Source organism: Dromaius novaehollandiae, chromosome 6 (genome assembly GCF_036370855.1).
Source record: "Dromaius novaehollandiae isolate bDroNov1 chromosome 6, bDroNov1.hap1, whole genome shotgun sequence".
NCBI lineage: Eukaryota > Metazoa > Chordata > Aves > Casuariiformes > Dromaiidae > Dromaius > Dromaius novaehollandiae.
This window is the reverse complement of record NC_088103.1, coordinates 16,415,476-16,433,587: the sequence shown is the minus strand read 5'-3', so window position 1 is coordinate 16,433,587 and position 18,112 is coordinate 16,415,476. Positions and strand designations below refer to the sequence as shown.

The 18,112-nt window shown below is 36.0% G+C and overlaps 1 protein-coding gene across 12 annotated transcripts in view; it reads right to left on the bottom strand.

Moving 5' to 3' along the window:
* Positions 1-18,112, bottom strand: part of SHLD2 (shieldin complex subunit 2) — a 47,992-nt gene that overhangs the window by 26,605 nt on the left and 3,275 nt on the right. For 5 of the 12 annotated variants that reach the window (XM_064513755.1, XM_064513754.1, XM_026116703.2 and 2 more), the window contains exons 3-5: positions 10,874-10,993; positions 8,834-9,176; positions 6,780-6,909 (exon numbers count right to left, since the gene is read on the bottom strand). The exons of 2 other annotated variants lie outside the window; for them this stretch is intronic. The gene's annotated coding sequence lies outside the window, so the exon portion shown is untranslated. Of the gene's footprint in view, positions 1-6,779; positions 6,910-7,361; positions 9,177-10,873; positions 10,994-18,112 lie in introns of all 12 variants that reach the window. 5 more of the 12 variants (XM_064513752.1, XM_026116704.2, XM_064513750.1 and 2 more) reach the window with 4 other exon arrangements.

Below are 18,112 nucleotides of genomic sequence, written 5' to 3'. Positions count from 1 at the left end.
ATATCAGAAGATCTCAAAAGGATTAGAACAATATAAAAAATTTATTTTCTCCTCTTGAAGTCTGTTCCTCCCCCTTCCCCAAATTTTTGGGGGTAAACAGTATGTTCTTGAACTTGCAGCTTTGATTTGGTGTAGATCAATGCTGAACATCTTATTGAACCTGGTAAATAGTTACTTATCTGAGTACACCCACAATATGCAAGAGGAGGTATATTGGCCATAACCTGCTGAAAAGCTGGCCCTTTAGATTATATATAAATACAGACATACAAAGCAGGAGTTTCTCTCAAATTCTAAATCTTAACTTCTACTTCATGCTTTCTTCTCACTCACACACTTGATTCCACACCTCCATCTATAGTACAAAGAGTCAAAAAAAGACACACACACACACCCAACAAACAACCCCACCACCCACTATCTCTCACTGACCTTGCAACAGAAAAAAACTGAATTCTTAATGGTCATCTTCAGACTATTTACTTTCAGTTCAATTCAAGATACTGTTTCTCTTTTTAGGAAGGTCCATTTTCCACTCTTTGGAATATGAAGACATTTGCCAACCAAAGGAAAAGCAGAACAGAAACAAACCACTGGATGCAGAATTCACATCACATGACAGGAGACTCTCCTGGCACCTTTACCATACTGTTCAATTCTTCCTCGAGAATTTGCCTTTTTAAAAACTAAGTCCTGTAGCTGTACATTTTGACTGTAACTTTGAAAAACTGAATCAACTACAAGTAATGTAGTGACAGCTTCATACACTTTTAGAATCTGAAACAACAATTCTGAGATGAAATGACCAACACATGAGTTTGCTCTTAATCTGTACAAGAAAAGAGAAGAATGACCTTATCAGTGCTAACAACTCCTGCTGGCATTGCAAGTGAATGAATGTATACATCCAGCAATAGCACCTATCCACCAAATCAACAAGGAGCCTGGTCCCCCCCTCAAAAAAATTAAAATAAAATAAAAAAAAAATCAAGAAAAGCCCAACAAAAAGAAGGACTGACAGAAGAAATCAAACCAAGAAGCTTGCAACAGAAATAATCTTATATGCTACATCTCTGATGGACATACCAGATGGGCTTGAAAGATTATTACATTTCTGCCACTGAATGGCAACCCAAGGAGATACAAATGGACAGTTTTGGACTGCAAACTGGTTTGACCTAACAAGCAATCAAGACATGCATATGTGAGAAAGGGAGTGCATGTACATATGAGCAACTGGTGGATGAGACGGGCAATTGTGGGCTCTTACTTTTGTCATCCTTACTTCGACATTTACAATTCCTTTATATCCATTTTGTGGTTGTTACCAAATGATTTCATATAAATTTTAATCCAAGCCCTCAGACAACGACTGTAGTCTTATCTATTACAACAGTTGATCTGTTTAACTAAAATTAATTTTACTCCAATATAATTATTTTGCTCACATAAGTAATACTTCTGGAATACTGGGCACAGAGCAGATCTGTCCTTGAACAGACACTGTAGTATATAGCAAGAACTCTGTTAGTCAGTATCTAAGTTTATGAAAAATCACAAACCTCCTTCATCTGCCTCCATGGTACAGTAATTAAGGTAGTATTACCTCTAAATGATATCTGAATATAGATTACTATTGGGCATAAGGCCATTTCTTTTAATATTTAATATTATTTATATTAAGTAGCCCAAGTACTGATCTATTTAACATCTCATTTTTGACATGATAGTAACAGAGCACCATGATAGCCTTTGGCCTCAAGACAGGTACTCCTGGTTTATAAAGACATAAAAGGTATATTTGGCATTATACTGTCATAAAACAATATACATTGAAACTTTATCTACAGTGCTTTCAGCAACAAAATGCTTTTTTGAACATGAAACATCACTGAGGCATTGCAAGAGAAACGTTCCTGAGCACTGCAGCAGTATCAGCAGAGAGATCAGCTACTTAAACCACCAGAGAGTGCATGGGAAGTTCCATACAGTTTGACACTCCTCAAAACAGAAGTCAAATAAAAATACAAAACAATCTAAAACTGTCCTGAAAGCTAGAGACACTACACTGTTCTTCACAAGCCTACTATTTAACTATTATCATAATTAACTATATGGTAAGCAATCCAATGGAATTACTAATAGCTTAACACATAAACCTACATGTGTGGAGGATCAAGGCCTGTGGTTTCTAAAGTTTTGCTCTGAAAAGAAGTATTTCCCTTGAGCTAAAATAAATACATTTCTCCTGTAGATATGAGTTTGGGTATTATGGAGATATTTACTCAACAGGTGCAATCATTTTACTTTAAAAGGATTATTATATGGGAACTACATGAGGCAAGATCTGAACACTCGTATATACTTTCAATACACCCACTCAGATGCTCTGATCTTTAAAAATCAGAGTAAAGGTAGCATGCTTTTACAATTTCCTTGAAACTACCACTACCTTTGTCTCTTGTGAGATCCTTCTTTTAAAAAAAATAAACACAATTTATTGATTTTTGTTTTGCAATATATAAAACACATAATTAAAGAGATACGAATATACTGTGTCTGTTACAAATAAAAGAAGTTAAAAGTTCTTCAGAACGGTGACCTCCTGAGGAGGAAAGAAAGATAAAGGTAAAAGGTCAAAGATATACAAAAAAGATAACATGCATTCCTCAAACCCTGAAGTTTGAGAACTGTTTTAGACAAATAAATGCTATACCTTCTATCAAGAAAAATATTCCAATATATTCCAAGAACTCACAATACTAGAGTAACATCATCATGTTTTTGTCAGAAAAAATGTCAAGTCCACAGGAAATTATCAATAGGTGACAGACCAATAAAAACCCATTTTAGGGCTTAAAACTTCTGATAAACTGAGATTAATAAAGCAATACAGGAACCAAGATTAAAATGAGGCAACTGGTCACAGTCATGATGAAACATGGTCACAATAACTCTATTTACACCACATTAACAGCTGCAAATTTGATTTATTAGGATGAGAAGATAAAAACCAATGTCAAACTAGCATCAGCTTTTTTTCTGCTTCGTGGAAAGGTCTTTGCTGTTTTCTTAAATTGAAATTTTTGAAGCAAGCAGGAGAATAGAAATAGTTTCCAAACTGAGCAACAATTGATTGGGCTTTATTTTAATGGATTTCTGTAAAATCTATTTCTAGAACAGTAAATACATTTCAGCTTAATTTAGTAATACAAACACCAGAACATTCCTATAATATTGTGCAACAGGCTTTATAACATTAACTAAATAGATCTTCCTACACCAATTCAGCATATTTTTCCAAAAATCAGATTCTTGTTCAGGGTCATAACAACATGCAAGCTGATATCTGACATTTTATGAAAGTTATTAGAAGCCATCTTCCACAAGAAGTATCTATCACCTTGGATTAACTGGCTACAGCATACAGATAGCTGTAATGAAAGCCTCCTCTCACAATTGCAGGTGCTTTGGAAGTTGGAGAAATAAAGTTTACTCAGCCATATTCTATGCAACTTTCATGCTGCAGCAAACAATACAACGCTACCACTACTATCTTCACACTTTTACAGTAACTTGACTCAAAAAAAGTAAGTTTCACAATAAAAAAAAGGATGCTGACTGCACATCCACAGGTCAAGAGAAAAGGGAGATCACCCATGTTTTGGGCAACAACAGTAGGCAAGGCTGTGCTGTGCTTATGCCTCTATACTACAGGATAGAGTCCTGAACAGATATTTACAAAATGACAGTTTTTCTAATGCGGGATAAATTAGTAATCTGACAGTGTTAGTAAAACGCTGTTCACTTTCTACCACAAGTGGATACATTAGCTAACAAAAATTACCCTCTCTTGCATTTTTGAAGTGGGGTAATTTTTAATTTCTCAGCATTATTAAGCTATTCAAGTTAAATATCCGTTAGCCGAAAAAAGCCACCCACCCACTCACACAAGGAGCCGCACTGGGAGCACACAAGTCACGCCTAGATCATGCCGTGCTCCACGGCTGCAAAACTAGAAGCTGCACAAACAGTTCCAGGAGAAACCAGTTGGCACACCAGGCTCGCACCTTTCTTGGACCAACGGCTCAATCAAGAGTTCATTCTCTCACTGTTCAGTTTGCTGCTCCAGAGCAGCAAATATTTAACCTTCCTGTGACCAGAAATGACAGGACTGGTACCTTGTATTTCAGGTTATCAGACAACTTCTAAAGAAACCTGGCATCTTCAGACCCCTTCTATTCTTCCCCCACCTTGAGCCACATTTGGCACATAATTCTTCAGTATGCAACTACACCTTTCCTGTGGTATTGTAAGTGTATTTTTGTGGGGTTCCACATAGCTGACAATCTGATACATTAAACTGCTGATCTGTACTGATACTTTCATATCTACCTAAGAAAGCTAGCACCATACAAAATTTTAATAAATCCAAACTCTCAAAAAAGTGCATACATACATGCTTCTGACGTTAGCATTATTTTAAACAAAAGCAAGAGCTTTTAACTGCACACTAGTGCCGATTTCATATGCAAACCTCTAGTTCATTTCTGAAAATACAAGATTTCCAAGTTACCTATTTTAAGTTGGTTTTCTCCCCTGCAGTAAAGAATACACTTCAGCTTTAACACCAACTGAAAAAGATATGCTCTTCTGTCTAAAAAATATATTTTTTAATATTATTATTATTTTTTTCTTTAAGAGATAAAGCTCCCTCAAGGAATTACAACATTCAGACTTGGACCAAGCTGGCTTTAAGAACAATGAATGGCACTACAAAGATCATATAGATAGTTTACTGCACACACTTGCTCCTTATTGTGGCTACACAAGTGGCGTGCCTATTTCTTTACAGGGCTGTATGAATGTCAGCCAAGCAAATGCTCTTTCACATGCATTATGGATAAGGAGTAAGGTTGTTAATTTACTAGAGCACTGGAGGAAAAAAAATTTGAGATAAAAATATTTCAGAATATCTTAAACTAATGAAACTGCAGCAAAACTCCTGGAGACAGAAAGCAGGTTTAAAAGCCATAGCAAGAAACTTAAGATATATGATACATGAAGGAAATTACCATTAACTTTTTAATATATAAGCCTTTACCTTTCAATGGTCTAGATAGATGTTAGTTTAGCAAACTAGTTAAGCTTTAACAGAGAACAGGTGACACTAAGTAACTATCAACACAGCTGACTGAACCAAAGGTGCCTTTTAAATGTAGATTTCCCCATTTCAAACATCAAGGTAAATTTTTTCCTATCTCTGATCTAAAACATATGTTTTAGGGCAGTAATGCACATTACAGGCTAGTTATTCAGAATGATTTGATTTTATTTCAAAAATTGTAGATCAGTTTCTCTCCTACCCATTCAACAGGTATGTCCCACAAAAGTTTCCAGAAATCATTATCAATGAAAAAAGTCTTTCCATCTACCACTGTGAACAAAACGCTTGAAACATATGTTGATCTATATAGCTGCCACATACATCCATCTTTTTCTATAGCAAACCAGCCTACTAAAAAGATCTCAAGCAAACTGAAAAACTAAAAAACTCAAGGTATCGGTCATCTTTGGTCTCCTCCTACAATTTTAAGTCTTTAGCAGCAAAACTACTGATAAAAACCTTTTTGCACCTATGTCGTTTCTGGTAAATATGTATCATTTTCTTCATTATTTTAATGTTAGAAGCAACACCTACATTATTTCCTGTACCATGCTAGTGTGACTCTGTTGCTGTGTACCTTCAAACAGCTTTAATTCAATAACATCCTTATATAATTTTTTTCTTACTTACAATATTACCTAATCCTCATTTTTTTGGACTGTATTACACTAAGGGGATGAGAACAGCTCTATCTGCTTGACCCATTACAAGTAGTTAATCTGAAAATTCTTCAGCATCATTTATTTCACTCTCACCATTTTAATCCCTGGGAATGGTCCACTCAGCCTATTTCTCCCCACTCCCCCCCCTGCCCCCCCATATACTCATATACTTTGGGAGAAAATTCAGTTGAATATATGCAGACTGAACATGTTCACTCATACTAGCAGCCCACTTCGAAAGGAAGTCACCTTTCTTCAAAGAGAGGTGGCACTCTACACAATAAAAGATGATCAACCTTGCTGCCAAACAGTCCTGACAAAACCAACAAGACACAAACATTAAGGTATCTGGAAAATTAAAATTTTGCATAGCTTTTAAAGCTCTTGAAGTATGAAAAGTTAAGGATGGAAACTAAATAGGGAAACCCTACTTATCCATTTGTCTTTGGTCAGAAGCCACTCCAAGATGAAGTAAAACTATACGTTACTTCTAACAGTATAACTCAATATAATGAGGAAAGACTAGAGGTGGAAAAAATGCTCACCTCCCAGTTTACTTGATTTTTAGTGTACTGGAACTGTAATCCTCTCATAGGCCTTGTGTATACAATTTTTTTTATCTACCAAATGCTACAAGTTCTAAACTTGTTTCAACTTCACTAAGAGAGCAACAATAAGGCTGACAGTGTACACAAGGCCGATGCGGCCACCAGTGTATTAGCGCTAACTTTTATCCGCATAACCATGTGAATTGCTATATAATGCTAAAATCACTGTAGTCTTTAGAAAAATATTTGAAAAATACTCGTGGGAAGTTTCAATATAGAACAGAAAAAGCAGCATCAGTGTTAGAAACGTATCTTTTTAAAAAGAGTTCTTACATTTATTGCCCAATATACAAGTGAGTCTGATATCCAGAAGTAGCTTTGAACAGTCTTTTGTAAACTGACCTTATTCCATGCCAGCTGAGGTAATTTTACAGGACAGCTAAAACCACATACAACTTAGGCAGCACTTCAGGTTCCATGTCATGTGCACAAAGGTGAATTTTACCTTCCGCAAAAGCCTAAAAGAAGAAAACTAGAGGAAAACATAATGAGGATTAATGCAAGGGAGGGGAAGCAGCATGAAGTAACTTGCCAGTCTTTCCAGATAAAACTACCTTATTTAATTGATGATTTGGACAACTCCAGTTTTTACTTGCTTATATTAGGAAGCATATGGAATTGAAATAATCAGCTATTGTAGCCTTGAGCGTAACAGGTAATGAGCAAATTAGACATTGCTTTTGTCCTCTCCATATATTCCACAATAATAAATACCTGCTTATACGGGCTTAACTTAAAAGAGAAGATTTTAAAATTAGCAGATAAAGCAGAAAAACAAAAAGTTATTACACTGGATGTATGACCTATTATCTTTCTCCACAGAGACTTGTAACCTTTACAACTGTCACCCCTCTGTAATAAAAGAAAGAACAAACTCTGCTACTTCTTGTATTCTTATCTCAGCTAATGTTCTCACTGAATTACCTGACGTCATTGCAAGAACTATACTGATGTTCACAGCTCCATATATAAAGCTTCATTGTGCAGCCAAAACTAGTATATCGTCCAAACTAATGGCAGTTTAAGAGCCCTGGGCTCAAAAAAATTAATGTTAAGTGAAATGTGACAACACTTTGTGCTAACATTAACATATAAAACAGTTTTGAATTACTGGAGCAAAAGGAAAATCAAGAGATAAAAATAAAAAAACCAAAACAAATGGCTAAACTATTACATTAGTCAGCACATACCCGAAAAGCAACACATGAAGATCAAGTTTATAGTAAGAAAATTAGATAAAAATAAGTTTTGTTCCCAAAATAAAGATAACTCATTGATTAAGTACAAGGTATCCTGTGACAAACGAGAGCTAAAATACTCAATGCATCAACTAAAGCCTTTTCTCAAAACGAACTTGTATGACATTACAATACAGTATGAACTGACATTACAATATAGTATGAACTGCAGCTGATTAACGCCAACACAAACTACACAGAAACCTGAACAGTCAGATCACACAGTAGGAAAAAAACAGTAAGTGATGGGGCATGGAGGCAAGGCTTTAATGTTCATAACTAAGCAAAAGTAAATACTTGATTTGATGGAGGTGGGGAGAAAGATGTACAAAGCAGTGTCAATCTAAAACTTTATTCCTGGTTAAAAAAAGGTCAGCACAGACTAGAGAGAAGGTAACGTCATAAGGCATACAGGAATCAAGAACTGCACAATCATATCACTCTTAATACTGATGCCATTTTCTTATTTTGCCAAATAAGTTACACTCTACCAGCACCAAAGGAGATTAAAATTCTAAACCCAAACTGTAACTCAGCTGTCCAGTCCTTGTAGCTATGCCTATCCGTTTAACTTGGATAACCCACTGCTTAAGAAATATGAGTACCTACATTTTAAATCCAGGTATTTTTTGAATCTGAAGCTCTGATCCTGAAAGCTATTCTATGAAGATACTATTTTCCAAATATCCCTGATATGACATAGTTTAGCGGGCATCTTTTTTAACAAAGTTTTCACTGGGCATGTAGAAATGGAGAAAGAGACTCTCCATCAATAATATCCTGCACTTCAGAGCAGTGCAAAACCTCTTGTATTGTACTGCTGTATAGAACACTGCTGTAATGCAAAGTTTACCTTCCTAATAAACCTCACTCTTGAAGATAACATCAGCATTTTGGAAAGGAGTGGGGAGTCCTTGATATCTCAAAAGACCAAATTACCAAAAAAATTGGTAATGACCTACTCATCTGCTAATCTTTTATGGATCAAAATACAGTTCAGTGGGGACTGAAGCTCTTCATATGTAAAGGTTATCTAGGGTTTGCCACATCACATTAATAGTACCAGTCTAGTTCCAGGCTCCACATCAGAAATTTATCACCATGCTTTGTACCTACAACAGCACACATGATAATTCAAGACTGGTTAAATCCCATTACCTTAGAAGCCAATACTGACATCTGAGTTCAAGAATTAAATGTTAAGAGCAGCACTAGAGGTGGAAAGCTCGTGATTGATCTTTAGGATTAGGATTTTACAAGCAAAGATGTGATAAAAGGTTTCATCTTGACTGTAGGAATGAACTAGCCTCATGCCTGGGAAGTCAATGTACTGTCCGCTGGGGTCACGTGCTGTACATGGGAAGACCAGGGAATAGCTGAACTGCAACATGTTCGTACTCCCAACAGGTCAGTTTAGAACTAGCAGTGCATGCAGTTCAAGATCTGATCCGGAACATCATTTGGGTCCATCTCATCTCCAGAGTTTATATTCTTTTACGCTCTAGTATGGGAAAACAAAACGGAAAAGGAATGTAGGCACAGCCCAAGAAATTATGCTGTTCTAAAAAAGTTGATCTGACATGTATACTTATAGCACACTCATAAACGCAACAATATCTACATTGGCACATTCCCAAAGAACTCATGCCAGTTCCAATATCTATTTCCTTTGTTTATCAAGTAATTTCTCCTTACTCACTGTTTTAGAAAGTAAATTTTATAACCAAATATAGTCACAGATTAAGTTATATTACATTCTCTTCAGGTCATCTAAATTGCTAAAAACTTGCTGAAAGAGACATCTTGTTAAGCACATGGTGTGGAAATAACTGTGAAATAAATAATGTCTGCTGGAAAAAAAACACATATGTAATTGATATTTATTTCACAATCACTCCTTTTATCCAAACTGATGCTTAAATAGCTTATGGAGGCAGTTACAAACAGTATTTGTTATTCTCTCAAGGAGAACATCTGATACCACCATTAGCCTAACTTCCATGGATTCTTTCCAACCAAGAGAACCTGGAAAATCCTGCATAACTGAAATTTTTCATTAATATTCTATATAAAATGGGTAAACTGCAGTTCCATTGAAGTTCATCGTTTTTGTTCCCAATAGACAAAAGAGATGAGTAAGTTTAATACGATCTGATATACAGGACAAAACATTCAAGGCAAGATATTTTACTCATCACTTCAAAGAGAACCTGAGACTTTTTTCATTTCTTGAGAAAAAAGGAATTTGATAGGAAATAAAAATTGTATTAGTTGATTAGAAAAGCAAATTCCAAACAAATTTCTCCTTTGTCCTTGTGAGTAAACATTGAACATGCTCTGTAAGTGCTGACCTATATTCACTATGTATTTGAGAACCACGCAAGTTCCCCAAAACAGCTCAGTTACAAATGATATTTGATATGTTTGTCCTCCCTGTACCTTTAAGAAATGGGGAAGAAGTGACCATTCCTGTTTTTCTTACTGGAACTGAGGCTAGGAAAGACTAGTAATTTGCTTCAGCTCACACAGTAAGCTAAAGCAGGCAGAGAACTCGAGTTTCATATTCATACTTCAAGCACTGCACTGTCCTTCAATAAACACTCCTTTGCCTTTTAGCCAAGTCACAAAACTATCCTTTTCAACTTAACTGCTCAGCTTATCTATTGACATTTCAACTGTCATCATTGGTTATACTATTTCTGTATTTGAAATTCTCTACATGCCGTATAAAACATGCTCTCTTCCTCAGTCATTCCTCAGTTCATTGCTTATTCAAGTTCTCAGGTGCCAACTCACACCAGTATATAACCAAATGACTGAAAGTTGATATTAACACAGAGTCCCCAGTGTTACACTTTTTTATTCCATTCTGGAACATTATACACTCTTTGAAACTGGTACTTTTTCTTACCTTATGTGTTGTGCAAAACCACACAACTAATCCTTAATTTTTTTTAAAGTTAAGAATTACTTAAAATGGTAAGCCCTGAGGCAGTGTGCTATATTCTGATTATGAGACTAAGACTCATACTGCCTGGGAGAAAAAAAAAGTGATGAGAGCACAATGCTTTGCCAAATAGGATAACATTTTTCATTCAGTTAATAGGCCCATTAATTTCCTTGACTTAAAATAACCTTCATTGAATTAAGCATGTAGTAAGGAAGAATAAATTGAATCTAAAACTAAATAACACTCACGGATTTGCACAAGAAGTCTGGATTCACTGGTAGGTGAGGCATAAAGAGCACAGAAGGAACAGAAATAGTGAAGGAGACTGACTTCTTCCTTCCTTTCCCTCTATTACCTTCAGGATGTGCCTAACACAAGATCAGAAAGAAGCTTTATTTCTGCTCAAGTCCCATATTACATTTTACAACTGCCACAATACTAATATACACTATAAACTTGGGATGAATGTAAAGCACATGCTCTATTCAAGCAAGTTGATTTCTCTAACAGTAACTGTTAATGATCTAAAAGAATACATTATTTAGACCATCAGTTAATTTTTTCTTACTGATTAAAGACAAACACCTGTCTACCCAAAAAACCAATAAGGCAAAGCAAAAGAAGTCAAGATAAGCACTTTTACTAATTCCATTACTGTTTTGACAAACTCAGGGAGTCAGATGACAGCAATATAATACTCCTTTTGAAAGAAGATAAAATCAGTTATTAACAATGATGCATAGAGGCTCTACCTTGCAAGTATTTCAAAATAAGCTTAACTTCAGCCTATTGACTTTCAAAAAAAGGCAGAGGAGACAAATTACAATAGATAAGTTTGAAATTATCTTGCCAACATTGGCAACATTAGACTATAAAGAATAATCAAGAAATAAATACAGCATAAAATCTTCAATTTGAATATAAGAAATATGTAGCTAAGTATTCAGATTCTATGGCAGTGATAGCAAACCCTTCTCATGTCAACTGCCAATATCCCCTGGGTGCACCTCAAACCTCTGCACACCACTAGGCCCATCCCACCCTTGCTCCTTAAGGTGCCCACTGCTCCCACGTTGGCACCAAGTGCAGCAGCAATGACTCCAGCAAATATTCTAGGATAAAGAGGACAGAAAACAAGCTATGGATTTTGTTTGTGCATGTTTTGCCACAGGCCCATAAGCTAATGTCATAAATGTATAGCACACCACGCCAGACATAAAACATCATTGCCTCATAAGCATCTAAACACAATACTTAGCCTGCAATTTTAATGACATCGGGTGTTTCCACAGAACAAGGATGTGGTTCACAAATCAAGTCATTTCACTACAAGACAGACTAAGAGGACTGAAAAACATCTAACTTAATTTTTAAAAATACAAATATTTTCAAAATTGTTTTCAAATGTTCTTGCAGTGGGATATTTTTAATTAAAATAACAGAATTATTTCTCATTCTGACCCAGTTCCCCCACTCAGAACCCTCTGGGATGAGCTACATAACACACTGACTTTTAGCCCTGGATCTGTAGATCCAGGTGGCCCCATGAACAATTCCTGAGGTCTTTGAAAGATGACTATGATATTTCATATATATTTTTAGCCTCCAGAACAATCTCTGAAAATTTTTAGGAAATCCATAATGTGTGGAAAAACATCAGCCAATTTACTCCTGGACTTCTCTGATGAACATCAATTTCTGTTGTACCAACAAACTTGAGAGGTAAGTCTTACTCTTTTGTATTTGGGCTTCAACCACCACCATCTTCCACAAAGGACACTAACTATAATCTTCTTTGTAATATTAAAATGTTTGGATGCTTAATTCAGAATTCCATAACCAATGTCTTCAAAAGTAAAAGAGGAAAGAAAAGTTCATCTTGTTAACAGAAATACAAAAAAAGCACTACAGGAGACTGGTATCCTCTATTGTATACGAGCATTAATGTTTATTATTTAAACAAAATGCACTTTGTTTATGTAAATAACATTTTCTGATTGTCAGTTCAGTACTAAAGCAAGAGAACTGGTTTGCAGTCTCTGATGCTGGGCTTTCAGGCTGTTAGGATCTCAGGTATAATTTAACCAATCAGACAGCCAAGGCCACCAGGAGTTGCAAAAAAACCAATTTCAATTTTAAATGCTATTTTCAAACACATTTCAGTTTGCCCTTGGTGAACCATATTTTCTATCTGTTGTTTGCCATGTTGACTAAAATACATAGCACTTCTCTAACAGTGTGATTTCCAGGAAAGAAAGCAAGCTGATTGAAATTCCTTCTCTCCTAACCCTGTTTAAGGAAACAAAGCTTGCAAGATCACAGTGCACCTGTGAAGGTGTGTATCCCTGTCTACCTGCCAGCTTTCCCTTTACAAATCCTTTAATCAGCAAATTTCAAGCACATTTAACAGTGAGGTGGAAGTCTCAAATATAATGTTTTTCATAACTGCGTCATCCCCTCTTGTTTTTCAAACTGAAAGTGAGGAAAAAGTAAACAAAATCTAAAGATAAATTTGTTATTCTGTGAAGATCAAGAACAGCTGCCTTCATAGATCCTCACAGATACAGGAACTCAGAAAGGAAAAGTCTTCACATTGACCAGCAAAAAACTCCATGGCTCGATAAAGGGCCATGTTGACTGAAATGGTCAATGAAACCAACAGATTAACTTGTTACCGACTTCAGTGGGCTTCAGATCAGAACTGAAGCCTCCAAAGTTCCCTCTTGTCCTACTCATCTGAAAACCAGAAATGGAATTACAGGAAAAATGCTGCAAAGAAAAGCATATTCTATATTTCTCAAATATATTATCTTACAATGCCTGTTAGTAATATATCGACAGCAACACAGTACCAAAACATGTCACAGAAAATTTTAGCATATGTATAGACTGTCTAAATAAGAGATGAGGACATTATCTCCTGTGTACATGAAGAGCTTTTTATATCTGTTTTATCACAGAGCTGAAATAAGCAGTTGGCAACCTCAGTCATCCTGCACAGCAACAATATAAACAGATGGAGACAGAAGGCCTTTCAAAGCAGACAAACATAAGCACCACTGCTTTTCACAGCAATCAAAATTATATTTACTCATGAGGTAGTTATCGGAATCTATTCAATATTTTCTGACTTCTGCAGCAGAATCATTAACATTTAAAAGGCTCAGGAAAATATCTGACAGTCTGAAATGCTGGTGGATTTGTTCCATTTACTGAGAAGTTTTTCAAGAACCTTTTAGTGAGAATATTAACAACTCCTGTTAAATTGACACTCTAGAAAAATGGCCTAATAATCCTACTGACAGAATTGTAAAATAAGAACGGTACCTTCTTTCAGAAGTTCTGGACAAATACAAAAAAGTCAGTCTTATGATAAAACAATAAATTTCAATCTTATTTTGACTAACTGCAGGGTTTTTTTTTTTGTAGCAATACTTTAAGTTTAGAAAAATGCTAGTCTGAAGTGAGTCTTGTTTTCTAAAGAGTGTTCCTACTTGGCTGCACCTACTACGTTCCTACTTTACTTGCACAATTGTGAGTTGCCATGTCTACATTTACAGTGCTACACAGGCAAAAAAAGTTACTACTTATACAGGAACAAAATCTTAACAATTTATATTTGAGTTTAACAATCATGAAAACATTTAGTTAAAAAATAAATAATGCAAAATAATATATAAAAATAAAACTCAGACCAAAAGTGCCTAAGCATCTCAGTAATAACTCAGTGAAGTATTGGAAGCTTTGAAATCTTTATTTGAACAAGCAGTCATTCAAATACCTCCTCTCCAACTCTGCAGAATTACAGAAAGCACATCTCAACCTTACAGCATGCGCAAATCCATAACTTCTGCAGCCTGCCTGGACAATCACCAAATTCAGGTTCTTTTGTATTGAGGCAAGGGGAGTCTATAAAGAAAACCTGTCAGTCTGTTCTCCAGCTTTGATATGGCTGCTAAAGCCACAGTTGAAGTGATTTAGAAAGGGAAGAAAAATTAGACAATTAAGGGATTCATAGGTCTGTACCAGAATTTTAAATTTGGTCGGCTACCTCTTAGTCTCCAAGTAGATATGTCTAAGTATTGATGCCATATGCTGCCAATGAAATGCCCTTTCACCAGCTTCATCTGGTAGCAGAGATGACTGAAAGGAAGATTTCCAGTCAAGTGTTCATTTTGTAATAGTGTCTCACCTAATTCATGTGCTACCTTCAACAGCATCTTGTAAAGCTAGCTCTCTAGCAAGCCTGTAGAGCCAGACAACTGTGCCACACACTTCTTCCTTTACATCCCTGTTATGCCCTAGACTGGTTTGGCATAAAAAGGAAAGAATATAACAAAGAAATGTGGCACTTAGGTATAGATCTAAATGACAGAGTATCATAACTTATTCACAAATTTGGAATGAAAATGATGAGATTGCTTTCATCCTTCCTTACATGTTCTTGAAACCAGTAAATCTCTTACAAAAATATGTATATCTAAAAGAAAACATGCTTTATCAATATTTTCCCCTGCCATCTTGAAGAACGCATACTGGTAACAACATACTTGCAGACAAACATCCATCTCCTCTCCACTTTCACATCCCCTGCCAAAAAATAATTATGTATGAAATTCTATTTCAAAGCATTGTGAAGGTGGAAAATACAGTTCATAAAACCTCAGAATACCTTAAGCTAAAGATCTGTGAAAGAATTACTGGGTTGCAGCTTGACAGTATTTTATATTTTGTCATGATACGCAGGCAGTTCCAGTACACCAGGATTACTGTGAAGCACTACTGACTTGATGCCTACAGGTATACCCTCTATGTAAAAGAGCATGCATTCTGAAGGCAAATAAGTGTGGTAGATGAAAAAAAGAAAAGCACTTTAGGGGGAACTGCTATCAAAGAATTAACAGAGACATGCATAGCATTTCAAGCCCATGGAATATCCATGTGACTACAGTTAGTATTCCTGACCAACTCATACCCTCCCATCTTCCCAGTAATTGCCATTCAACCATTCACAGATAAGGCAACTCAGGGGCTGAAGTTTTTCATAGTCACAGATGGGAATAAAATAATAGCTCCAGGTCTCAGCTGTTTAGCTATACTGCCTTACAGAATGAACGTGCCAAGTTCTGTGCATAGCTAGTCTAACCACTATGCGACACCCTGCTTCCAGTTGGGAAACAAACTGGGACATCCTTATTGCTCACATTCCAAACCTATCTCATATTTAGTTGTTCAATCTACTAAGAGAATATATGCAGTAATGCCTCTGTGAGCTTTCGCTGTTCAAGGATAAGAAACTGTTTCCATTGATTATTTCTACAGCTCAAGAAGAGGTTAGTGGTGTGCCTCCAAAGAAACTAGGTTCAAGGTCTTTCATCAGTACACAATTGACAGAAAAATAAGTAAGTTTTAACGAACAGCTGATCACAGACTAAATCAAGACCTGAAATCATCTGAAATGAAAATTAATGAATATATGAAAGTTTTTTCAAATAAGAAATTTTCAAGGAATATCATATATGCACTTATAGACAGGTTAGAAGCATCCTCATGCTTAAATAAATTTTAGAGCATATACTACAGCAGTATCAGAAAGAATGGAACAATGCAACTTTTATTTCAAATGTTCACTTATCTGGAATCATTATTATATGGAACATTAGTATTTAGATATGAATTTAGATTTCAGTTACAATGCAACTGATATTCAATGAACTAGAAAAATAAAAAAGGCAGTAGATTAAGACTGGAGGAAAGAAATTGCAGAGGACCCCCTCATTATCAGAATATGAAATAAGAACATTCAGCAGAGTGATCTTCTTGCACACTGATAGCATTAGAGATGAGAAAATGAATTCTTGGAGCTCACAGGGCTTAACAGTTTATGTGGGAACTGCCGTGCCACTGTGACAAACACAGTAAACAACTTTTTTTCTCCTACTTAATAGAGAAACTCCATGCTTGCTCTAGACAGATCAGTTAAATCTGTGCCTGGTCCTATCCTGTTGTATAATGTAATTACTTATAGGTAGTAAGTAGTAAACAAAAAAGTTAGTTAGAAGATTGTGGTGGACTTATTTGATTAAATGCTCAATATATTTAGTACAAACAGATACTGCACGATTATTTTCTGTGCCTATTCCATGTCTAAGATGGTACTTGATTCAGATGCACAAAGGCACAAACTGCATTTTAATCTTGTGGCTTTTGCAGTATCTTAAAAATAAAACTGCAATTCTGCTTCCAAAGGATACCTAAGTGTTTTATAAGTGATATGCAAAATTGTCTCCAATACATTATCCTGCCCACAATACAGCTGTCCATAGCATAATTTCCATTCATTTCATGTGCTGCTGCTTTGTACTGAACTTGCTACTCTCCTGTAGCAATAAATACAAAGGTCTGTGTATGATACACATCACTAGGTATACATGTTCATGTAGAAAGCAATGCTGTATAACACTCAAGTCCAAAGAGAAAGTAAGTACTTTATGCAAATTCTGGTGAAATTTAGCATGGGAAAATGTAATTACTCACATAGGGAATTCAATGGGGAACAAGAAATTAGCTTCAACTCATTCAACAGATACTGGATTATCCCCCTGGGCTAGCGGACACATCTCTCCACACTATTTCTGGACTCACTAGAAAAATAATGTTTTCATATGTAAATGCAGTCAATATTTGGATTTTATCTGATGACCAGTATTTATACCCAAAGGCTAGGAACTGCCAAATGCTTCATGCGATATGGCTGACAGTGTACATGAAGCTTGGTGATAACTGTAATTCCATTTGCAGAATATTTCAAAATACACTTCTGTTCCCAGAAGCAAGTGTTGACGTTTACCACAAAAAGAACTTAGGGTTCTCTGCCCACTGTACTGATTGGCTTTCCGCTTGAACATTTTGTCTAATGGATGTCCAGACTCTGAAAACTTTGAATTGGAGGCAATCCAGGGGTCACCCTGTATTCAAAGGGGCTTGGCTAGACAAGGAGCAGAGTTCTTTTGAGCCTTGCTTGGATCCCTGGTTTGCAGCTTCTTGGTTCTCTCAACTACTCTGGTGAGCTAGTAAGGAGACTGGGATGCAAATGGGAAACAGCTAGCCTAGCTTCCGAGAAAATTCAGGATGAGTACACCCTAGGAACGTTTCAGAAAAACTGACAAACTTTGACAGAGAACACCACGCTGAATCTAACTGACCTTAACTTTAACACATAAAATATTTTTCTCCAACTTATGTCACTGCTATTAATAACCACATTAGGCACAGAAAAGAGATTATTGTGATCACTTATGTATATTCAAAACAGATAATACTTCACTTTAGTATAAGAATATTTGCCCAGAGAGGTTGTGGAGTCTCTATCCTTGGAGTTATTCAAAAGCCATCTGGATATGGTCCTGGGCAATGTGCTTTAGGTGACCCTGCTTGAGCAGAAGGGTTGGACTAGATAATCTCCAGAGGTCCCTTCCAACCTCAAT